The 24,407-nt window shown below is 36.2% G+C and overlaps 3 long non-coding RNA genes across 6 annotated transcripts in view; 1 reads left to right on the forward strand and 2 right to left on the reverse strand.

Moving 5' to 3' along the window:
- Positions 1–1,046, reverse strand: part of LOC135300313 (uncharacterized) — an 82,637-nt gene extending 81,591 nt beyond the window's left edge. Inside the window, exon 1 of the long non-coding RNA XR_010362172.1 lies at positions 911–1,046. This is a non-coding gene — a long non-coding RNA (uncharacterized LOC135300313). The remainder of the gene's footprint in view (positions 1–910) is intronic.
- Positions 1,047–1,958: 912 nt separating this feature from the next.
- LOC135301347 (uncharacterized) lies at positions 1,959–9,384 on the forward strand. 4 transcript variants are annotated; one of them, XR_010363103.1, is made up of 7 exons: positions 1,959–2,102; positions 3,007–3,129; positions 3,468–3,746; positions 7,101–7,177; positions 7,448–7,591; positions 8,607–8,968; positions 9,243–9,384. It is a non-coding gene; the product is annotated as an uncharacterized LOC135301347 (long non-coding RNA). The 4 variants fall into 4 exon arrangements; XR_010363104.1 differs by having other exon boundaries at positions 8,703–8,968; XR_010363106.1 differs by having other exon boundaries at positions 8,746–8,968.
- A 3,811-nt stretch (positions 9,385–13,195) lies between these two features.
- On the reverse strand, positions 13,196–23,349 carry LOC135300314 (uncharacterized). The gene is made up of 3 exons (XR_010362173.1): positions 23,229–23,349; positions 14,397–14,463; positions 13,196–13,387 (listed from the first exon to the last, which is right to left on the reverse strand). It is a non-coding gene; the product is annotated as an uncharacterized LOC135300314 (long non-coding RNA).
- Positions 23,350–24,407: the final 1,058 nt, after the last annotated feature.

The following is a 24,407-nucleotide window of genomic DNA, read 5'->3' on the forward strand; positions in this document are numbered from 1 at the left end:
TGGGGCCTTTTCTTCATGAGCCTGGGAGTGATTTTCTTTGTGTGACAGTAGAAAATTATTTCAATCACTGTTGTTTTCATGTTCACTGTTTCTCTTCTTTGAAGAAGGAAACGATGGGGTTTTAGGGGCGCACATTTACTACGGCGCTTATCTCGTGCAGGATATAGGAGCCTTAGGTTATCTAGTCACTTCCATTTGCAATATTACAACACTGTATCTGTCTTTTAGCACAGACTTATTAGTCCACTGTGGTGTGCAAGGCTTCCTGGATTTGACACTTAGTCTTCTGGGAGAATATCTCAAAAATTTTAATGCCTCACTAAACAAAGTACTCATGAGCTGGTGCACAGAGGCATTGAGTGATATCAGGTCTGCTCTTCCCAGACTAATAAATGGATTTGGATCATTGCTGCTTATATCTCAGGCAGTCCCAGCTCTGAATATGTAGATAAAAAGCTTGCATCCTCTGGGAAATAGCTCTTTGAGTCTGATTTGTATATGGAATTAGTGTGTTAATTGATTAAAGGTTAATCTCCATGAAAACTAAGAGCAAGAGGAACACCAACAGGCAGAAAACACAGAAATGCCACTTTGAACAGGAGATTTATTCAGCAATGCCAAATAAAATTTACCAGTAGGAGATAGGAGTAACTACCTTTGAAACAAAAGTCAGCTCACAGAGAAGAGGTTTTTCTGCCTGAAGGAGGGTTGCCAGCAGCACAACAGCTAGCAGCAATCCTCTGTGTGCCCATATAATTCTATGTTATTTTCAATTTTTAATTTTTGCTAATACTTCACATGAAAGACCTATTTTGAAAATTTGCAAAATTTTCTACAGAGGATTGTGTAATATCAGTCTGACAAAAAGTATCTTTTTGTAACTGTTCAGCAAGAAAATACTATAACATACTTATAAATGCCGTTTTGAGACATGATCAGTCTCCCTCATGCCTCAGCACAGGAAAACAGCCATGATCCTTAAGCATCTGGAAGGCTCTTATGACTGCATAAACAGTCATAAGAGAGTGCTGATGTGCTTTACATGTGATACTTTGAAGGAAAGTGAGGTGTATAAACATTACATAACATGCCCTAGACAGTTAAATAAGGCCATTTCACAATGCCAATATCAAGAAACTGCTGACTGCAATCCTAGTCCATATAATAAGGACAACACTGGAATGCTGGAATAAAATCAGACATTGTGGAGAGGAGAGGGATTTTCAGTATCTATGATTACCTTAGAAGATGTTCCAATTAAAAAAAAAAAAAGGCGAGAATTTTTGCTTAAAAGAAACAATAGAATGTATGAGAAGCTTCATACATTAAGTCACTGAAGGGTGATAATTAAATAATTTTTAGAAACAGTATTAGCAAGCTGGACTTTCATCTTCCATTACAGTTCACCTCTTTGAAAGACAGAGATGATGAAACTGCAGTATATGCTTTATATCTTATTAAAGACTCATGTCTTGTTTTGCTACAAGATTAAGGCCACGGTTTAATATATCATTATCTTGTATAATACTCTCCTGGGTATTGCTTTACATTCAAATTTGTTAGTAGATACAGGTCAAAGAGAATTATATTTCACAACATTTTTTTTGTAGATATGTATATAAACTGTTCAAAAATATGGTTGCAACAAAACCATCTGCAAATATTGTTAGATATTGTTGCAGTACCATTTTAGTCAAGTTTCCAAAGTGCTAATCTATATGCAGTGTAAGAAAATAATTTTTTTCCTTTTTCAGGGCATGGAAAAGATGCACCAGGTACAGTGAAAAGCTGTTTAGATCAGGACAAAAGGAAGATTAGTCATGTCAAGAGACAATGCCTTCTGTGTTTACATTCTTGCCTCACCTTGGCTGTTGAATAAAGGCAGGTCAGGTTGCTAAAGGGAGATAGAACATGTTCAGTTGTGACATACACATCTTTCACTGGCAGCAACCCTGGGAGCTGCCTTCACTGAGCCACCTCCAGGGTAACCACTGTGTGCTTTCCTGGGAATGGCTCCTCTGCCAGGGATGATCAGTGACCAGAACACAGTTGTTCTGAACCAGTGGAAATCAAGCTGAAGATCTTTCTGGGGAGAAGTATAGGTAGTCACATTTTCAGTGGCTCTACAGATTTCATGATAATTAGGAATGGAGCTCACAAATCAGGAAAATCAGGGTGTTTTGAAAATCGGGATGCTTTGAAATCAGGGTGCTTTGAAATCCTAAAGTAAGCATGTAGTGTTAGGCATAACATACACCTAGCTGTCCATTTGAGTCTGGTGTTCAAATAGTGATGGGGTATAGACGACACACACAGAAAATCTGTAAGAACAAGATCTGGCATTGTTCAAGGATGATACCCTTTTTATCCCAGGGCTGACATTGTAACCCCTATGTCCTTAAAGACAGGACCAGAAATACCTTAAGAAAGAGACTTGAATATAAAAAAAAATAAAACCAAAAACATAAACTGAGAATTCTGGTTAAAATTTCAGCTCCCTGGGAATTCCTAAATTAGACTATATTAAAGTAAGCATTAGCTCAAAGTTTTCTATTTCACTTTCACATTGAAAAACCTTGCGTTTTTTGTGTTCTGGAGGGAATTATTGGGCTAAATTTTCACTGGGGAGAGGAATTGCAGACAAAGCCAGATGTCCTTCCATAAAGATTAAAAGTAAAATTTTTGTCCTATAATCAGTGATGCAAGGTTGAAAGTCTAGTACAACTTTCAAACAAATGGCAAGTTCCAGGGGTTTCAAAATATATTTTTAGAAGAAACATATGCTAATCAAGATATGCCCCACATAGTTCAAACAGCATGATTCACAAGGGAACTTCATTAGCCTCAAAGATGAATAGTGCTACAACTCCTGGGAGATCCAATAAAAGAGGTGTTTGGGGTTTTTTTATAAAAACCCCTGCATTCTCCTAGTTAATCCCCATGGACTTGCAAGAGGATTGGTGTTGTTTTTTTTTTGTCTTCCATTACTATTTTGCTGTCACACAGAATGTAGATTGCCATCTTAGAAGAAAACAGCATTACTTTCCTTTCTGCCTGGAATGGACAGACAGATCATTATTGCTGTATAATAGCAGGATGAGCATGTCCTGTTTTCAGCAAAACTGACAGGTGAGGAACTCATCATCCAAAGGGGACTGGACAGGCAGGGTCACAAAATGCCCCAAAACCATAAACCCAGGAGATTTACTAGAATAAGAGTAGTCATTAATTTGTAGGTAATTTAGAATATTATGCCTTGATAAAATAATGCCTGCTATCTCTGAACTATGATAAATAGAGAAAAAAGCAGAAATATAGAATATTAAGATTAATTTTGTTAATAATCCATTGTAAAAAGAGTAATCGTTGCCCATTTATGTGATGCAACATCTACTGTATTCTTTTTAACACACAATTATGAGTGAGATTTTAAAATATTATTTCTGCTTTTTTTTTCTTCTGTATAGGAAGCTATTTTTAGAAAATGAAAATGAAATGGAAAGCAACAACAGGCAGAAAAATTTCAGCATTGTGCCAGGCTCTGTACAGCCTGTGAATTTTTACTTGAACAGAGAAGCCAAAGGGCAAAGCCGCTACTGACATCTTGCAGACTTCATTTAAATCCTAAATCAGCCTCTACTCTGTGACAGGAACAAATTCTGAGACACCAAAAGAAATTCACTCCTGGAAAAGTTTCACAGAAGAGCCTCGGGGCTCTTGTGATATTTAATTCCTGCACCTGAACTGTGAGTAAGGACACATGAAAGCTATGCAGCAATGACTGGGAGAAGGATGAAGTCACTGTGTCTTTGCTGTCAGGTCTGAAGTCAAACTGACTGACTGTCCATAATCCATTTACCTTCCACAACTCACTAAGGCCAGGCTGCAGAATATTAACAGCTCCTAGCTTTCTCTAGCACACCCCTGGGCCATAGCAGAAAGAATTCGATCTGAAGGCTCTTTTTGGCGTGAGAGGCCAGTGGAGTTGGTCCCTGGCTGTTTGCTGGGCTTTGGGCCAGGATCACCCAGTGGAGGAATGCTACAGCTGAAATCAGTTTGGCCGCTGGCAGCAAGAAATTAGCATCTGTGCATGGACCATTAGTCTCATTAATCCCATTCTCCTCAGCACTAACTGAAGAATTCCTCTATTCTTGAACATTAAGGTAGCTTTTCGGTGTTTCTGTTAGGGAAGGCCTTTCCCTTTAAAATAATTAGCAATAATTAGTAGGACCTACAAAGGATTTTAAGTTTCTGCATGGCTGCTTCTTCAAATGTGTGTGGACATTTTTCCATGAAAACAGTTTGCAGCTGGAACTCAAACTGAAACATTTTGCTAATGGCAGGCATTTTTCCTGTGGTTGTTCTCCAGTGCTTTGTGATTTGAATCTTCCCATCTGTAACCAGCTTGTAATAAATTTTGAAATTAGAGGCAGACAGCCATGCTACTTCTTTTTTTCTCTATTTGTTTTTCTGGTAATCAAAAGATTGCAGAATAAAACTTGTACATTTTACTTACTAAGTGTAGAAAAGGATAAATTACACTGTCCATTGCTCTTTACCTAAGTTGTTTTGCAGTGTTACCTGTAAGCTTTCTTGTCCAGTGACTCCAAACAGCTTCTCCCTAACACACATTTTGACTGGCTTCCATTTCAACTGGCATTCCATTTCAACTGGCTTTAGCATGTCTAGTTCCTACTGATTTTCATCTTTGACTGTGTTGTGAGCTCCCGAGTACCGTTCCACACTAGCGTGAAATAAATATTGCATGTTAGACCTAAAACTAAATGGACTTTGCAATAGTTAAATGTACAAACACACTAAGTATTATCATCCTTTTTCCTGGTTATTTCACTTGGAGATAATTTTCACACAGCACATTACTAATAAAATATCTCTTGAAAGAACAGTCACTAAAAGTGTAGAACTAAGAGAAGACAATTATTGCATTGAAACTTGAAAAAGAACTTGTAAGGACAATAAAGCTGATTGGTGAAATGCAGCTCATTGCAGGATGATAGAGCACTATGGTTGGAAGAACCTTATCCAAGAATCAGGCTGTTTAGAAGAGCTAGACTTTGTAATCAGAAAATATCCTAAAACACACATACTTCTCAAAATGCAATTAATGAACACAAGCTAGTCCACAGTCCACAGAGTATAACTACTAACCATCCATGTTATAGGGGCTGAAAAAATTTTAAAACAGAGCAGAAACCAGTAATTTTATTGATTTTCCTTTTGGTGACATCAAACTTTTTCTCACAGCACTATTTTCCTTATTATTTCTGTGTGACTGAAGATTTGTTTGGAAAATTTTGGGTTAAAAGACTGTTGAAAAGTTAGCCCCATGAGCTGCTGATAACAGCAGCTGCTGCTCTGTTTACTTGTGTGTTGAAATAAAGGATGGAGTTTCCTGCTGTAGATTATGTAAAGTCCAACCATTGTTAATCAAAGGAAGCTCCTTTCCCTGATATCTGGACTGAGATCTGATTGAAATATTCCAGAGAGTTACTAAGGTTGGACAGAGTTTTAACAACAATAATTTTTGGCAGATTTCCTCAAGGGCTCCTGAAAAATATTAATCTTCAAGGAGGAGAGTTTGCAAAGGCTGGAGAGCTCCCAGCTCACTCAGAGTGCTGCAGTTCCCCAGCTCTGAGCATCTCCCCAGAGCCCATCAGTTTACAGCTGATACAGGAAAGCCAGAAAGCACCAAGGGGGCTGCACCCAGGCTGCTTTGTCCCATGGAAAAGGCCACATATACAACACCTCATCAATAGTAATAATTCATAATAACAGCAACAACATTTTATTCACATATTAAGAAATGTACATACATAATATTTATTATACATGCTATATATTGTATAATATATTAATATATATATTTACACAAACTTTTCTAGAAGAGGAAGTATTGACTGTATTTCTCCATATTTGTACAGACAATAGGTATCTTGTAATCCAACATCAGGAAATTGCATGTGCTACTTCTCACTCGTTTACACATGAATGTCACAGGAAGGGCAAAACAATGCCAGAGTGATCTGAATTTAATCTACTGACTTTCCAGGAATTCTTCAGCTGTAAGAGAGCTGAAAACACAGTTCTAAACCAGGATTTTTTTATTTTTGTTTTAGTTACTGCAGTCAAAACTTACATTTATAATGTTATAATGATAACTCAAGAAAAGTAGAATCACATGATGCTGTTCTTAAGTTGAGACTGCATATTTTAGGGTACCACAAAACTCTAACTTTCATATATAAGAAATATTGTATGGAAACAGTATAAATATTCATATCAAAATGTAAAGTCAGGATGATGTTTAACATCACTTTAACCTTACTGTGAAATAATGAACTCTAAGGGTGATTTTTAGGTATATGTCAAGAAAAGTAACTGACAGATTATGAATTTGCTTGGCCAGTAATTGAAATCATTATTGAACCATTTAAATGTATATTGCCAATTCCTGTTTTATTTTAAATGACGTGCTAAAATGAATTTCATTTGGAAGCTGATTTTTCTTGAGATATAGATTTCTTATTTCTTCAACTTTTTCTTCTTTTTTGCAGTTTTCTCTTTTCTCTTAATATATTCACATTCGTGACACTTTCATTTAATATAGTCCTCTCCCTTTCAACTCTTTCAACTTCTGAGAACACAGTATAACAGCAGAATATAACACCGAGGACTGGTGTTATGTTGTGTTTATTGACACACAATAAAGGGCTTTATTGCCAACAATTTTTTTTAAATTTAACAATAGACTAAGAAGTGTATGTACATATGTGTGTGTATGTGTGTGCATGTGTGTGTACATATATTTATATTTAAACAACCTTCCAATGACTGGCTTATAGAAAATATTAAAAAACTCAGACTTTCCAGGTAAATCAGCTGAACAGAGGCTATGGTAGACAGAAGTACAGGGGCTCCACAGGTAGAAAAGGGTTCAGTCTCCGAGGACAGAATACACGTATAAACCCATCACTATTCTCACTGAAGAATTTTAAACTTCCTTCTTTTTTCTTGCTTTGGTTTTCTGCCCATGGTACCTCATAAAATGTTTCTATGTTAATTATATATTTATTTTTCAGTCTGTATTCCTTTTTATTCCTGAGACATAACCAAGAACAAACGAGGTCCAGACCCAATTTTGTATCCTCTCTATATAGTAAGTTTTCATTATATCATTAAAGTGTCTTCTGAATTTACAAATTTAAAGTAAAAAATATTTTTAAAGCTCAGATAACTATATGGCTTTTTTTTCTTTCCTTGTTTGTTTTTCCTGGGATATTTTCTCCTTCTTCACTGGAAAATATCTCTAATAAGGAACATGCTTAAACACATATTAAAATCTGAATGTACTTCAACTTCCCATTGAGAGAAAAATTATGCAGGTGTTTCTGTTTTCACCTGAATGACATTACTTTGATGTTTTCAGCACTCATCTTTGCAGTGTTATCCTGCTAAAGTTGGGAGCTTCTAAAGGATATGCTCTGTCTTGGCCTGTGCTCCCTAGCTCTGCCTGTCTGACGAGTCTGCATGTACCTTATTACGTACAGATGGCTGCAAACTGTTTGGAAATGTAAGATATGTGTCTTACAAACTTATAGTCCTTGCTTCTTAGAGGTATATGTATTGAAACTGGAGGCAGCTGGGTATGTAAGCCCGTAGTAGTTAGCCTAAATAAATTTTAGGGCCTAATTCCCATGAGTTTAACTCCCTAAATACCTTTCAGGATCTGGGCTTTGAAGACTTCAAATTTGTTTTGTTTCCTTACTTTCTTAAAAATTTCAGTTGTGTACTACTGTGAGATCAAGTTTTCTGTCCTTCCAAGCAATAAATACTTTTTAATGGACTAACTTACTAGAGGATTTATATTATTTTCTACCTTTCTAAAATTCTAATATTATATACAATCTTTGTGTGATCTATATGTGCCATGTTGGCCTTTTGCTTCTAGAGAAGTGAATTTAAGAACCCTGGTTAGCTTCATTAGATGTGTATGTACAACTAATGTGTATGTACAGCAGGCCAAAGGGAAGGTGCCTCCACAATATCTATCCCAAAGCATGTATTCTCTGCCTATTGGCACTGCAGTAAATGTCTTGCAAATTAATGGGACACTACATATAAAACAAATTTCTACATATTTGCATGCATTTGTGTTACTAAATTTTGATATTAATGTTTTCTTGTTGAGTTATTGTATAATATTGTATAATATAATATAAGTAAAGATTTTAATTTAAAATTGCCATGAGAATTAATTGATTGTTTTTATCTGTTGCTTGGACAAACTTCCCTTAAAAGGTGTAAGAAGCACTTATGTTTCCCCCATATGCTGTTTCCAAGATGAATCATTTAATCAGAAGGCAGCATGATCCCTGCAAGATAAAAATGTAAGGAAGGCAGGCCTCTTCCTATTCAGGATAAGATATATGCAGAATCACAGCAATATGAGAAGATCATGATGCCTGGGAAAAAGCTTCAGGGCAAAAAAACATGGGTGGAGAGAGGAGGGAGCAAAGAAATGAACTGGGATGGCTCTAGGGTTTTGGTTTGAATTTTTTTAACTACTTCATTTAATCCTGCCACAGAGGTAAATGATGACTGAAAAGTCTTGCTGAAAATCTACGGCTGTCTAAACACTGTTGGGAACAAGGCTGAAAGTGAACGCTTTTGAATCCCAACAGGGCCTTTCCAAAGAAGAAAATAACATTGTGCAACTTTGTCCAGATACCTTATGAGGAGAGCAACTGCATGGCTAGGAAAATAATTTGAAGCCTATTGCAGAATGAGAGAGCAATTGTTTGTGGAAATACGGAAGCACTGACAATAATAATAATAAAAAAACCCCTCAGAACAGAGAAAACAGACCTTAAAAAAAGCAGGAAGGAAATTTACATCTATTAAAAAAAAAAGCGCAAATATCAGAACTCAGCTGGTCAGTTTAGAGAAGGTAGGTAGTAATCCAATTTGTACCCTGATACTTGAGAAACTGGAATAAGAAAATGAAGTAACAATTTGTGCATTATAGTTAGGTCAATTTAACCTGGAAACAATTTATTTTGGCAGGAAAGAATGAACCAATATTTTATTGAGAGCTCTGGAGAGAATTGGGTTCTGATTAATGAGAAACTGAGACACTCAAAAAGCAGCAATACCTTTGGATCTAGTTATGATTTTAATTACACCAATATGAATAAGACTAATCTTTCTAATGTATTTTCCAGAAAGAAAGTCACATCACAAACAAGTAATTCAACCTTCAAGATCTACCTGGAAGATGTCAGCAGAGAACAGTAAAGAAAATTACTTACAAATTATGCTACTTAGAAGAATCACTATGGATTTTAGAATAAAGAATAAAGGCAGTTCATTATTTCCAAAAGGAAGCACAGAAAATGAATTTCCTAGCAGGGAAAAATTAAAAAAATATTAGATAGTACTTGCACTGTTTCCATGCTCAGATAATATATTTCTCCTGTTGATTATGACATCCTAACTTTCACAAATAAAATAATTATATAATTATATCTGAGGTAAATGTGATGGAATCAAAATTAAGATGGTATTTGGGTTTTTTTTGTTTGGTTTTATTTGGTTTTGGTTCTTTTTTTTTTGTTGTTGGGGTTTTTTGGGGTTTTTTTGTTTGTTTGTTTTTTGTTTCGTTTTTGGGGGGTTTTTTTGGGTTTTTTTGTTTGGTTTTTTTTTTTTTAATTTGGAAAGCTTCAAAACAGCCTGATGAGATGTGGCTCAGGATATAGCCAAACTCCACAGATAGCACAGCTAGAGATCTCACAACTCTATTAAAAAGAGGGAAATTTTCACTGTTATTATATATTACCTGTGAGTTAGTTTGGGAAATATGATGTGTAGAGGGGATTGTAGGGTTTTGAGCAATTTATCATCAAGAGGAGACTGTATCTTCATAATACATGAGACACACACAGCTCTTCCTCCATTGTTTTGAACTCTGAAAAAGTCTGGATGTCACAACTTTATGACATGTTGCCTATGCCTTTTTTGTTTTCCCCCAGCCTCATCAGTTATTTTCTTCACGTTTGTGGTTTTTTTTTTTTTTGAGGTCTTGTATCCTGGCCATATTGCCAAAGGCTACTAGACTGTAACATACCCTGCATAAGAATTTCAAAGCATTGTACTCCATAGGAGAACATGAAAGAATCCTTCATGTTCTTTGGAATAATAAACAAAAACAAAGGAAAAGATCATGCTCTTCTCTCCCATGCTACTTTGAACACATGCTCAAAATCCTTACAAACTGAAATACTGCTACCCAAAGCAGCCACAACAAAGAGCTGTAGTGGAACACTTAAAGAAATGATGCAGAAACATCAGTTTATCAATTTTCTTCATTTTCCTTGAGCTTGGAAGTCCAGCCCCTGTGAACACATTATTCAACGAATAATTTCAAGGAGAAAGTTTACAGATTCCATTGGATACATTCATAAAACGGAAGTGAAAGTAGTAAATGCAAATAGTGCATTCATGTTCATAGTAACTTGAAGAACATTCTCATTTTTAATTGCTGTCCAATCCACAAAAGTGCTTTAAGCATGTGCTTACTTGATTACTTCATTAAAGTTTTAAAATTAATGGTCCCATTGGGGTTTTTTAACATTGACTTCAAAGGGAAACAGATTAGGATTTATACAGATTTGGCTAGTGGTGCTGCTTGTTATTAAAACCCTTCTTTCATGTTGCATAAAACGTTGCCAGATTTTAACCATTTAGGCTGAAATTCCGTATGCTTCATAGATGCCTCAGGCTGAATTCTTCTGGAAAAATCCAAACAAAACTCTTTAGCTCTTTTCAAGACTGAGGACTGACTTGGCAAGAAGACTGGGACAGGTAAACCAGGGCATGTGACTGAGAATGTCTGGAAAAGAAATCTTAGACTGCCAGTGGCCAAAGGAAGACTACAAGGAAAATCTGAGAGAAAATGAAGAAATGTCCTTAAAAAAGACAAGCCTGAGGAGCTGGAGATAAAATATTATGAAAAGGACAATATGACTGGTACAAGCAGTCATGAGTGGAAAAGATGCAGAACTGGGAAGAGAGAAGCTGGGACATGAGGATGGACTGTAATGCTGGAACAGCCTGTGCTTTTGCAGCATCACCTTCTCTGGAGCTTGGAGCAGAGTCCTGAGCTCCATAAACTCATTGTTCATTCCTCTTGTGGGCAAATGCCCATAAAAGCCATTAGCAAAATTTCTCATTCTCCTCTATGATTTGCCCATGAAGAGATTTCATTAGCTTTGGTAAGCTGCTTCTGGTGAAACCTGTTTCTTATTCCATTGGTTAAAATAAGGGATATAAATATTTCAACTCGAGTGACCCATACATGTATCAATAGGAAACCACATCACAGAACTCATTTCCCCCAATTTCTTCTTCAAAAATTTTTCACTGTCCTCCTGACTCCTTTGAGAAAAAGAACGTTATTTTGCCTGTGAAATATCAGAGTCAGTGGCAGGTCTTGGAAACTGTTCCATTTTGACCGTGCAATTCTTACTGCCACCTAAACTTTTTCTGGGGAGGAATAGGAATTGTATACTAATCAGAGACCAACAATAAAAAACAGTGCAAGAGACTTTTTGTAAACCAAGGAGGAAAACTCAGGTAAAGTACAGAGAACTGAAATTTCAGAAAGTAGACCTTATTATTCTTAGAAGTTCTGACAAGACTGAAGAAAAGCTTGTATTATTTATTTGCTCCCAACTTGCATGCCTTCTTCCCTACCATAGAGGGTGAGGGAGACTGCAGAGAAAAGCAGAATAAGAAAGAGGAAAAACAGCAAGGAGCTGGGCGCACAAACCACTATTAAAGATCAGAGAATGGATGTCACTAAGAAAATGGAAGGAGGAAATGCCTAGGGACCAGCAGAGACTGTGTCATTTACTGCACGATTGACTGGCAGACAACCAGGACCTGTCTTTAGGGACACAGTGGACAAGCAAGTGGGACTTTGTTTTCGTTGCTATTCTTTTTCTAATTATTTTTAACTGCACTGTAATGTCTAATCCAAAATTAGCTATACAATTGATAGAGTTGCTTTGATAGATTTGACTTGGTTAATTTTTTTTTCACATTAAATACCTTGGGTTGCTCACCATAAGGAAATTATCTAAGCCATTGGCTGAAAGAGAAGAAAATCTGGGGTTCTGACATGATGATGAAATAGATGTTTCAGGGGCAATTAGTGATCTTGCATTCCTTGACTCCTAAACAGACAGAGATTCCAGAGGTGGAAGCTTGATATGTCTTCTGTCTTTCTAACAGTACCATCCCACGTCATCCCTGTGCTGTGCATTCCTTCCCTCCCCCTCTAGCTGGACCACTTTTGCTCCTGACAACCTAATGTCTGAGACTCATTGAAATGTAAATTAAATCACTGGAGGACAGGATTTTGAACATGTACCTTGTATCATTGACTTTACTGTACATTACTGCCATGAGTCCAGTGCTGAACTCATGTTTAACATGCCATACTAAGAGAAATATTTGACCTTAAACTCCTTCTGCCTCAGCTTCCCCTCTTCCAAGAGTGACTTTTAAAAAGGAATTTGTAAGTTTTTGCGAATCTTATGTGTCTTTGATTCCGTGGATGCTTCCCACAATGAAAGGAAAGGGAATGAATAAGTTTTCTAATTGTCTGCATAGTGTGCAATGCATAGAGCAGGTGGCTATATATGGAAGATTAGAGAATAATACCTGAAACATGGGTACATTATGTGGTAAGAACTTTACCTGCACTACATAAAGGAAGGTCCTGCTGAAAAATACTGTGTTAATGTGATTGGTGCCTGCATATTATAATGGAAGAAGTCAAAGGAAGTGAATTCATTTTGTGAAAGGAAACTAACCCTGGCATGCTTAATTTTTTCAGTAAAATTGCATGGTTTGAAGTGCTTTTCTTGAATAGTTTATTTTAAAATAAAAATTATGCCTCCATAATCCCTGTACAGATATAACAAAAATATTTTAAAAATAGGAAACTATTTAAATCTACCAGATGTTAATAATTGAAGAACTATTTTTATTATCTTACTTAAAAATTCATAAATCTTCTTTCATATACAGTATCTGCACACTGACAAAATGGAAAGGCAGCACTGTATTTTTAAATGGATAAAGTAATTTTACTACTAAAAAAAAAGGAAGTTTTAGCTTTGAAATGCTAGGTTTCTGTACAAGTAGTTGTTTGCTATTTTATACAATCTCAGAAATCTCTAAAATGTGTTGTTGTATTTGCCATTTACTGTGTTCTCTGGGTTAGATGGAAGAAAATCTTCCTGAAAGAAGGCAGAGTTAAAAACCGCTGGTTGCAGCAATTACTGAGGATCTTTTCATTCATCTAAATGGGAATGGACAGAGAATAATGAAAAGAAGACTCTTATAGAACTAAGTGTTCCCTTTAAAAATCTCAATTCTCTCACTGACTGAATGACTAAGTGATCCTAGCCAACTCCATTTTCTTCTTCTGCCTAGATTTACCTAGGAAACAGTAATATTAACATGTTCCATACAGTATTGTAAGCCCTCAAGATGAAAACCATTAGAAGAGCTCTGCTTTCCTAAAAGCTGTCACTGAAATGGTCAGATGTAATTAAAATGCATGTTATGGAATTCAGACATTCTCATTTTTACCTTTTTTCCCCTTATTCATCTTCCCCAGTATTCATCCACCCACATATTATTTTTGTGTGCATAAAACCATGCTTGTGAATCTATCCCACACTCCTGTGGGTCCAATATGGGTCCCAGTATGTACTTGCAAAAGATCTCAGTCCCCTCAGCAGGCACTTAAACATGGATTTTCTGTTCAGCTGGCATATAAGAAGGGAAGTTTTCAGAACATATCCCTAGTTACTGCTTAATAGACCCAAGTCATGGTCACGAGTGTCAATAACCCTGACATTAGTACATTTCTCTCTTGCTTTTGATTTGAAAATGTTTCACGATGTGATCCTATGTTGTTAACAAATGACATGAGCACCTATTATATTTGAAAGCAATAGCAGATTCTATGTCATTTGTTGCCACAGCAGGAAACTCCTGACCATGCCCCAGATGATGCATCATAAGGCAGAAAATTTAAAGTAAATCCTCCATGCTCTTCCTACCTCAATACCCACAGTTTCTTTTCAGTATAGAGCTCAACAGTACTACAAATGTAGTAGGGAGGCTGTTGCACAACCCCTGTGCTCTTGGCAAAACCTCTGCTATTGTGTTTGGAAAACAAAAGTTGGTAAACACTGAGAATTTTTGGGCAACAGAGACTTCCGCATGAGGAAGCAGCAACCGGCTGTAAATCTGAGAGTTATTTTATTCCATACGTAATCAATACTCAGTGGTCAGCTTACCTGGGGTATGTGACCAGCCACAGAGCAAGTACAAGTCTCCACAGATGGAGAAATGCCAGCTTGAGCCCTAGAAGGAAACAAGAGCAGAGAGTGACATTCTTCCTGGTCATTGGCACTGCCACCCACATTACACAGTTTTTCACCCACTTGTGAGCTGAGAGAGCCCTTTTCTCCCTTCCCCTCCCAATCCTAGTACCAGCAAGAGAGTATGGAGGGAAATTCAGTACTGGTGCAACTTTATTTCTACTCATTTCTTTGTGGTACAAAACCCATTCTCAAAGAGTTCAAAGGAGACCTGCTCTGTTGGATGCCTGGATTGTAACTGACCCAGATTTTGTAATGTAAAACTTTGCACAGTACCTTCTTATTAAAAAAATTTCCTTCTGTGAGTTGAGATTGATATGTCTAAAGTGAGTAGCAGCTAAGGAGATTAGGCAGACTTTAAGACTGAGTATATTTCAGTATCTTACCATTTTTTCTTCTCGCCCTTGTAAAATGTTGTTTTCTTAGAAATCTGCATTGCCATAACTAGTTTTGGATAGTTATTCCCAGATCAGTTTTCTCCCTAGCACTTTCTTCTTTTGATGTATTTATAAAATACCTTATGCTCCTTAATTCTTTCCCCTGACAGAAATAGTTTGCTACAAATTACTTCACTGTCAATGTTCCTGTAAAATTTTACACTTCTAAGTCACATGCAAATTTTCTGAGATTTATTAAAAAAACCCCAACAGCCTCTGCAAAGAAAAGGAGCTCATTATTTAAAAAAAAAAAAAAAGTGTTTGGGGAAGCTACCAGAATTTTCCATTTTTAGAAAAAGGTCCACAGCATAGGCCTGCAAATTACACTATTTCATCAATTACTTGCTCTGGACAACTTGCATCCTAAACTGGGAGAGCATTATGTTGCATCCTGTATAAACACATGATACTTTAACACAGAATAGCAGAGAAATTGCTTCTTGGTGCTTGTAGCATCATATAACATTTAATCATTACCATATTTGCTGTATCAGCCTTGAAATGTCTTGAAGAATCAACATAATCTTTGCTGAAATGTGAGTCCTGCCTATTTTAGAACTAAGCGTACCAAGTTCCCTGCCAGTTACATGAAGTTCAATCATGTTTCCTCACTGACAACCCCTGAACAAACCTTTCTTTTTTTTCAATGTCTCATGACTTTTTCAGGCTTCATGGTACAGTTTCTAAGTACATCTAGGCTTTGAGAGACTATCAAAGTAGCAATCCTAGCTCTTCTTTTGGTCTTTTCTTTTCCCAAGAATAGTGTATCATTTGCCAAGTTGGGTAAGGAAAGGTATATTTAAATAGTGAGAAAAGTCATAAAACTCTTTATGAAATAACTATTCTGTAAGTAATAAATTGAGCTTAAATTGCAGATGTTCTTCTGCTTTTACATGTAATTTGCTTCTCAGCATGGGTGTGTATATTCAGAGATCCACAGTTCTGCAGGAAAGCAGACTGTTTTCAAAAGAGTTTATTTAATAAAAGGCCATTTGAAAAATTACTTTCCGGAGGGTGCTATCAAAAAAGCACACTTGCTCCAATAATCTAACAATTTTGTTGTATAGTAAATTATCCACTTTCCATTACAACTGATGGAGTGCAGCAATTAGAGGATGTCTCATATGGGATGATATGAATTTTATTAGCTGTTATCCTTGCTGAAACTAAAGCAGAAAAATTCACAGGAGCATTCCTACTTATTGGGACCTCACACCTTAAATGAGATCCTTCATCTTACTTTTGTCAATTAGAGTAAACACAATTGTACTGAACTTTCTGAGACTGAACTGTCATTGCATTGAGTCTTTCACGTGTTAAAACCTGAGCAATCCAGGGTGAATTGCAGTTCAGGGCACCTGAACCTGCTGTCCCAATGAAGTTCTGTAGATAATTTAAAGATGGATAGACTCTGGTAACACCTGTTTTCTGAGATCAAAAAAGTTATACTTTTATGGAAAAGCTTTTGCTTTCTTTTGCTTCACTTTGACTCTTTTAACGAAAAGCTCTTTTCTTCCAATACAGATATTAGAAGTATCAGTAGATAAGGCAAAGAAAGTGAGATCAGGTATTGATGCTAAATGAGTTTCAGTTAAGTAATTTCTGGTGAAATAATTCTCACAAAATGCTTTGCAAGCCATGAGTGAGGAATACCATGTAAGAGGGAATATTTCTGTTGAAATAAATTGAGAGATCAGTCCTTAATCTTTTCCTTTTCCTGGCTAATGTGCATTGTCCACAGTCCCATCATGCATCTTAAACCATGATTTTGGGGTTGCTAAAATTCCATGCTTTGGTGACTAGAGATAATCAAATACCCCAGATTTCTCATCCTATATTACTTTTTCAAATATTTTACAATACCCAGGTATTGGGTCACATATATCTTTTATGTTTTCTGATCTGTCACTTTTCTTAATCAGGGATAAATTTTCACATGCTATTCTTCTGAGAAATACCTTAGATCCTTTTCCAGCCATGACCAATGTGTGATGTAGAGAGGGCTGAAAGGAAGAAGGGACAGAAAGATGTTTTTCCTACAGTTTTCTGGGGTGGGGTCATCTGTAGGATTCACGGTATGTAAACTTCTGGAAACATGAAGAAGATTAAGGACTCATTTTCCTTTTCTGACACAAGGTTTCCTTTTTTCTGTGCAAGCTCAAGAGAGCAGATCAATACTTATGTGATATAAAAGGGTATATGTCAATACTGTAACAGTGTGTTCTCATGTTTTTGAATATTGCTCCAAGCACAAGTAATATACCTCTTATTCCATAACCTTATAAACAACTTCTGAGAATTTACTAAGCTATGTAACTGGAAGTTCAAGTCAAACATAATTGCACCATTCCTGTGTGTGTGCTTCATGACTTAAAGTGAATGCATAAAGGAAAAAATGCAAAGTCATCTTTGCAGCTACAGTTTTATATGAATAAGTTAAAGCAACCTGACCATGAAAGAAATTTTAAATAGACTGAATCAGGTCAAATTTTAACCCTAATAAATTGAAACCAAGCAGGAGAAATGTACAAAACCTAAACAGAAATAGTGAATGGAGAATTAAAAGTTAAAGTTGCACTTGTTTGAAAATTTACAATTCATTCTAAAAAGGATGAGGTGTACAGCTAAAAACTGAAGCAGAAGACAGAATTAATAGCTTTTGTCTTTGGTATTTGCCTTCTCTATCTTTTGCATTGTTTCAGAAAAGAGGAAGAAATTGCTTCCCTTCTCTTATTTCATATGGTAAATTTCTTCCCTTTGTATTCATTTATTCTCTCCATCTTCTTTTTGTCTGTTTTAAAGTGTAGCACACTGAATACTCCCACTCTCTGAGTCCTGTATAGTATCACAGTTCCAGCAAGAGGAAGCAGAAAAGACTTACTGTGTGCCAGGACTTTGACAGTCTAGTTCCCTAGAACCCGTTTTCTTCTCTTCCTCTCTTAAAATGCTCCATGATGAGCATTTCTGTGAAACAGAATGGCAAAAACTAGGATAGGAGGGAATGCCTTAACACTAGTATCATGATAGATTCATGCCTAGTTCTATTTATTCTCTGGCCCTGACAGAAACTTCACAACTTTGAGTGACTCAGTCATCCTGAAAGTAGTTTCTTATATGTAAGAAGACACTATTTCTTTGTCTGCACAGACAGTCATTGCACAGGCAGGTAAATCTCTACATGGCTTGACATGAGTGATGCACACTGCGGAGGTGTAGGCAATATTTCTTTCAACTTCCAGAAGAGAAAGTAGTAGAGAACTCATAGTTTGCTTTTTTTTGTGTTGAGATTTTTGGTTAGGCCCTGTCTATGAACAAGTCTGGGGACGTAATAGTTCTAAACAAAGAGAAATGCCCTATGTTCTTGGAAACAATTGTGCTTTATTATAGATAAAACATTTCAGATTGGTGTTTCAGTCCTCCTCTTTCTCTTCATTGTTTTGCTTACAAGGGGTTTTTTGAGCAGCTGTAAATTTTAAGGACAGAGTTTAAGACATAAGGATCATCTGGTTTGATCTTTGTCTAACCTAGGCCATAAAATTTCACCAATAATTCCTGTAGTGGAACATATCATCTTCCCTTAAATTGTAAGTGAATACTGTCAAGCCCAATAACTTGTGGTTTACTTGAGCATAAAAACATCCTGTCTCAATTTAAGGAATCCTGGAGATGATGAATTTCCTTCTTCTTGGCAATGGATGATTACTGTCACTGCAAACCAGTTGTTTCTAATTATTGTTCTGAACCAAAACCAAATACAGGGCTGCCATATGATACTGGTGAGTATGGACTGAGAGTTTGTCACACCCACAACGAGGAACAGAATATTCTGCTTTCTATCTCTGCACATGTCCTTTGTCTGCTGGCCTTTTGTAACTATGTTTTAAGGGTTTTATGCTATGGTTGGCTCCAGTTCAACCCTTACTTAACTTTTACCCTGTTTAATGCTAAACCACACTCAAATTCATTCCTTTCACAGGCCTCACAAAAATGGTCCCAGATCACAGAAAAGAGAAGGCAGGAATTATCTAGTATGTTATGGGATGTAACAGACAGTGCACTGTGTGATGATGGTGCTTTTTCATTCATAGAAGATTATGTGTTAGGAGAAAAACTACATTTTTTTCTGCCAGCTATCTGCCTTGTGAACCGAGCATCTGCCAAACATAAACTTACTGACTTCTGGGTAAAGCACACTGGGACTTCAACTAACAGGCACAACTGGTCATTTCTGAGCTTGCCTGACTGCATCAGACACAAGAGATCATGGAGCAGCACTGTCTCAACATGGTGGATCCCAGAAATATTAGTGCTGAGACAGGGAAACTTCAAAATGAAAAAGATAACATCCAAATGCAACAGTCACAACAAGTCCATTCCCATGTAGCTATTTCGATACTCTTTTGACTCTTAAGAAAGAAAGGAACAAATCCCTTAACCTCTCCCACAACGAAATCCTACAGATAGGACTTATTCTCTTTATGAGTTGGTGATTTTCTATTTTCATTGTTAGTCTACCTGTAATTGTCAAAATCATGTACTTGCCTTAGAAACAGATGTTTGAAAGTATAGTTACAAAGTCTATCTCAATAGTTTAGTAGCTGAATTAGCAAGCCAAGGTGTCTAAACCTGTGTGTACTGATGAGAGTCAAAATATTATTTTGGGAGAGTCAAAGTCTAAACAGAAGAAAGAACAAATGTTAATTAACATAGCACATATTGAAACAAACGGTAAGATTATTACTCAGCAACATAAATATTAGTCAATATATAGTGTACAAAACCCCATATTATGTTTAAAAAAAGAAAATGGAGGTGAGGTAGCTAATGCTATTAAATTGTGGAAAATTAACAGGGAATCACAACTAACTTGTTCTTTTATGCAGAAATATCGGTATATTAACAGACTCTTAGAAAACAGATGAAAATATTCTTTCCTTCTTTTAGTTCACTGAGTTTGCTTATAGCACAAATGTGAACTACTGCATGACTCTTTCAATATATGAAAGAGTGCAACATTTACTGAGTAATTTTCAGCAATGAAACAGTTACACAAGCACAGGACTTGGCCTTTCTCTAAATGCTTATGTTGCATAGCTCAAATATTGACTTAACTATAAACACCCTCAGCCTGTAATTTTAGACATCAAAACCAAATATATGAAAACTGTCTTGGAAAAGAATACTGAGGGCAGCAACAGCACATAAGTGACTACTCTGTATAGAAAGGAATAATAGTATTTTTAAAGAACACTTGAGCTAAAATTCATTTATATAATTTTGCTTTTTCAAAAAAAAAAAAAGAGAAATGAAAAACAACTCAAGGTCTGCTTGTTAATGCTAAGTACTTCCCAAAGAAAGGGGGAATCGAATTTTTTGCATAGTAAAATAATCATCCAGATGGCAAAAACAACCCACCCTGAAAATAGTAAATGTTAAGATGCAGGCTATGTCTCCTGAGGTCATCATCAGTAACAGTTTCATAACAACTCTTACAAGCTCTCAACTGTAAGGATACCAAAACAGTTTAGTGAACTTTAGCCAAACTGTATGGCTAATCTATTATTCTAGAAATGTGTGACTGCAATACATTCCTGGGTTTATGATTGACCTGGCCCTGTTTGACATGAAAATACCAGAAAAGAAATAGCAGTTTATTTTTTTTTCATAGAACTCCTCTGCTTTCAGAATTCATTATTACATAAATACAGATAATGTTGGAAATATTTTAATGAAGACATTCCTATGTTACATAAAAACTTTTTCTGATTCACTTTTTTTTCCATACATAAAGAAGAGCAAAAGTTAGGGCAATTTACTATATACAAACTATTAAAGGGTTAATCACCTCGGTGAACTGATATTTAAGTAGCAACCTCCTTCTTCAAGATAGTATGTACATCTATTTTGTGACTATTTGAGCAAAATAAAATATGAAGCTATTTAATCTACAGTTTCAAAAAAATGCATGAACTCAGAAACAAGAACTTGAAATATAGCTGTTCAGAAGCAAAACAACAATTGACATAACATAAAAAAGCATGATATTTGACACTGGAAGACATTATTAATAAAATCTGATCTGACCACTGAATAACTCAAAAAATTGCAGACATGAACATAATGAAATGTTGTGTAGAGCTGAAAATACATAAGATAGGCAATTATTTAAGGTAATTTAGGGAGAAAAATCAAATGAGAATGGGAAAAATGGGCAAATAATGTTTACCTTCATGCAATCAGTGGCAATTTTCAAAAGAATTAAAATTACCATGTGTATTTTTCTGTCACTAGAGTCTAATACAAATGGAGTCCCCTTTATTTCTTGGTCATGAATGACAAGCTCTCTAAATCTCTGTGCCTAGCAAAACTTCTGAATACAGATAGAAAGGTATTAACAACTACTTCCTTATAGTAAATAACTTCCTGAGTAACTCTCTGACGCTATAATCTGTAACAGAGTTGTTGGCAGGTATTATTCCCAGGAATGCACTGATAAAGTGTTCATTTACTTTTGGATCCCATATACTCTAATTTTTTGCACTGTGGAACAGTTTTACATTGTGGAACAATCATAGCGAGTGACTGCATGACTTTCTCCATAGTTAATATCATATGATTTATCCAGCCTCAATACTTGGAATTAGTATTGAGGCTGGATAGATAGATTAAATGGAACTTCTAGTACCAGCTAGTACCACTTTATTTTAAGTGCATCCTAGCAAGAGAATCACTGTGTTGCTCTTGAAAAAAAATAATTCCCCTCTACCCAGAATTATTATCTCCTGAAAAGTGGATGTTGGGGAAGACTTGAACATCATGAGGTTTCAAATATTTTAAAATTTCAACCAACAAGCTAGTAGAGCAAAACAAGCACATAGTCATTGCATAAGCAAACCCCTGCATTTGCATGCACAAAGATTACATCTTCCCTCTCTTATGTGGATTCAGCTGACAAGAACAGCAAATTCCAAATTCTTGTTGTAAATATTTTTGAAAATTTAATTATTATGCTTTTTTAAACAAATAATTGATGCAAATCCACTTAAATTCCAGATGAACCATAGAAAACTGACTGGAATACTAGCCAGATTTTTTTAACCTGAAAAATATATGCAGCAAAAAATGTAAGCATATAATTAATAATTCAAAAAAAGCAATACACTACCCAGACATAAGTAGCTAGAGGTTCTTGTGGAGGTTTCTTTAACTAAACCTGGAGGTTTGTAAAACATGTGCAACAGCCCCCAGTAAAATTAGTGACTGAATTCTAGTTAGACTTGATCTGCCAGCAGTGCAAGGCAGCTACAAATCTAATGTCAGAAAATCAGTCTGTAATCATCTGTCTGAAATGCTATATTTGATGTAAGGCATATTAACTATATATTAGAATCTGTTAAGTATTAGGAAGAAAATCTTGACGATTGTACTTTAAACACTGCCAATCCTCTCTTTGGAAGATAATAAATTCAGTCATGGACAGCCTTGTTTGAGATTTTGACATAGCATAATATATTCTGCATTACTCATGAAATTTAAAAGAAAAAACAAACATCAATAGCAAACTTCAGAATGAGACTATTACATTTTACAAAATACTATATCACAAAGGCAGTATAATATAACCCTTATACGCATTTCAAATCCTTTCAGGAAAAATTAATGGTTTTAATCTATGGAAAAATCATTCTATTATAGACATTGAAAATTTAGTAGTATTTGTTTTGAACTGTGTTTATGTTGTCAGATAGAGCCCTGAGAAAGATACCAAGTAGCAATTTCTTTTTGGAAGTTATAAAGGGCAAAATAGTGTAGATGTCTTTTAAATGACATAGTAAAATACCCAGAAGGATAAACAGCACAACTGTAGGAAAAGAAAAATACTTTGTGTGTAATAATTTTGAACATGCCCCTGTTGGAAAAATACTGTAATTTATATTCAAGGTAATTAAACTGGTGAGACAGGAAGAGATAGTCTAAGGTAAGTTTAGAGCAAAAGTCCTTTGGATTAGAGATTTCTGTTCAGAAATGCATATTTGATTTGCACTGTAAATAAAAATGTTAATCATTACCAAAGACTTTTTTTTTACAAAACCAGAGTTTCATGGGATGAAAATTGAAATTAATAACTTTTTTTTTTTTGGGGGGGGGGTTGTTATTTTTTGTTTGTTTGTTTGTTTTTAGCAGAATGCATAGTCATAAGAATACTAGTAATTTCACAAGGAATGCTCAGATAATATTAAAGAAAATATATGCCAAATCCTAGTAAGGTAATGAGAAGTAAAACCTAAATCCTAAAACACTTGCCTCCCACCTGTCACATCCATATTTTCTAAAAAATCCCTTTACCCAGGATTTTTCTCCTGGGAAGCTGAGAAGCCACAGAGAAAAAGGAAAACATTATCTCCTTTGCTTCTCCTGTGTTTTGCTGCTTTGGAATGTGGTTGGAGATTGTTTATCCAACAGGTGATTGTTTAATTGGTCTCATGTGAATTGTTTTGACTTATTGGCCAATCAGGGTCAAGCTGTGTCGAGACTCTGGAGAGGGAGTCACGAGTTTCATTATTATCTGTTTAGCCTTCTGTAAGTATCCTTTCAGTATTCTTTAGTTTAGTTTAGTATAGTATAGTTTAGTATTTTTTAATATAATATTGTATCATAAAATAATAAATTAGCCTTCTAAGAACATGAAGTCAGATTCATCATTCCTTCCTGCCATGATGGCACCCCACAAATACAATACCCACCCTCCCTTCTTCCCAGGTCCAATGTCACTCCTGATTTGGCTCTACCTCCTGTCTCAGCAGTGCAAGGGGCTAGGGAATGGGGGTTGCAGGCAGTTTTTCACACTTTGTTTCTGCTTGCTCTTCCTTCTCTCATTCTTCCCCTACTTCATCATGGGCTTTCTCCTGTGAGAAGAGACTTCTCCAGTTTGGTCACAACCTTCCATAGGTTGCAGTCACTCAGAAACAGCCTGCTGCAGATGGATCCCCACTGGGGTCCCAAGTCCTACCAGCACAAGCTTCTCTCTCCACAGGGCTACAAGTCCTGCCAGATGCCTGATCCAGACACCCCAAGGAGACACTGCATTCCTTGGATGCATCTACTTACTCCCTAGCAGGGTCCTCCATGGGTTGCAGGGGAGTATCTGCTCCACTATGCACCCTCCCACTGGCTGCAGGGGAATCTGTGCTCCAGCACCTGGAGCACCTCCTCCTCCTCTTTCTTCCCATCTGCAGGGCTGTTTCTCTCATGTATTCTCATTCCTCTCTCCAGCCACTGTTGCCTAGCAGTTTTTCCCCTCTTTCTTAAATGTCATCCCAGAGGCCTTGGCAGCCATGCCTTGTAGCAATCCTGGAAACAGCTTTGTTGAAGAGGGGAATAGGCTTTGTTGAACATGGGGGAAGCTTCTTGCAGTTTCTCACTGAAGCCACCCTTGTAGTCCCACCATTGCCAAAGTTTTGCAAAGCAAACTTAATGCAATCACACAAGT

This window comes from Passer domesticus, chromosome 5 (genome assembly GCF_036417665.1).
Source record: "Passer domesticus isolate bPasDom1 chromosome 5, bPasDom1.hap1, whole genome shotgun sequence".
NCBI lineage: Eukaryota > Metazoa > Chordata > Aves > Passeriformes > Passeridae > Passer > Passer domesticus.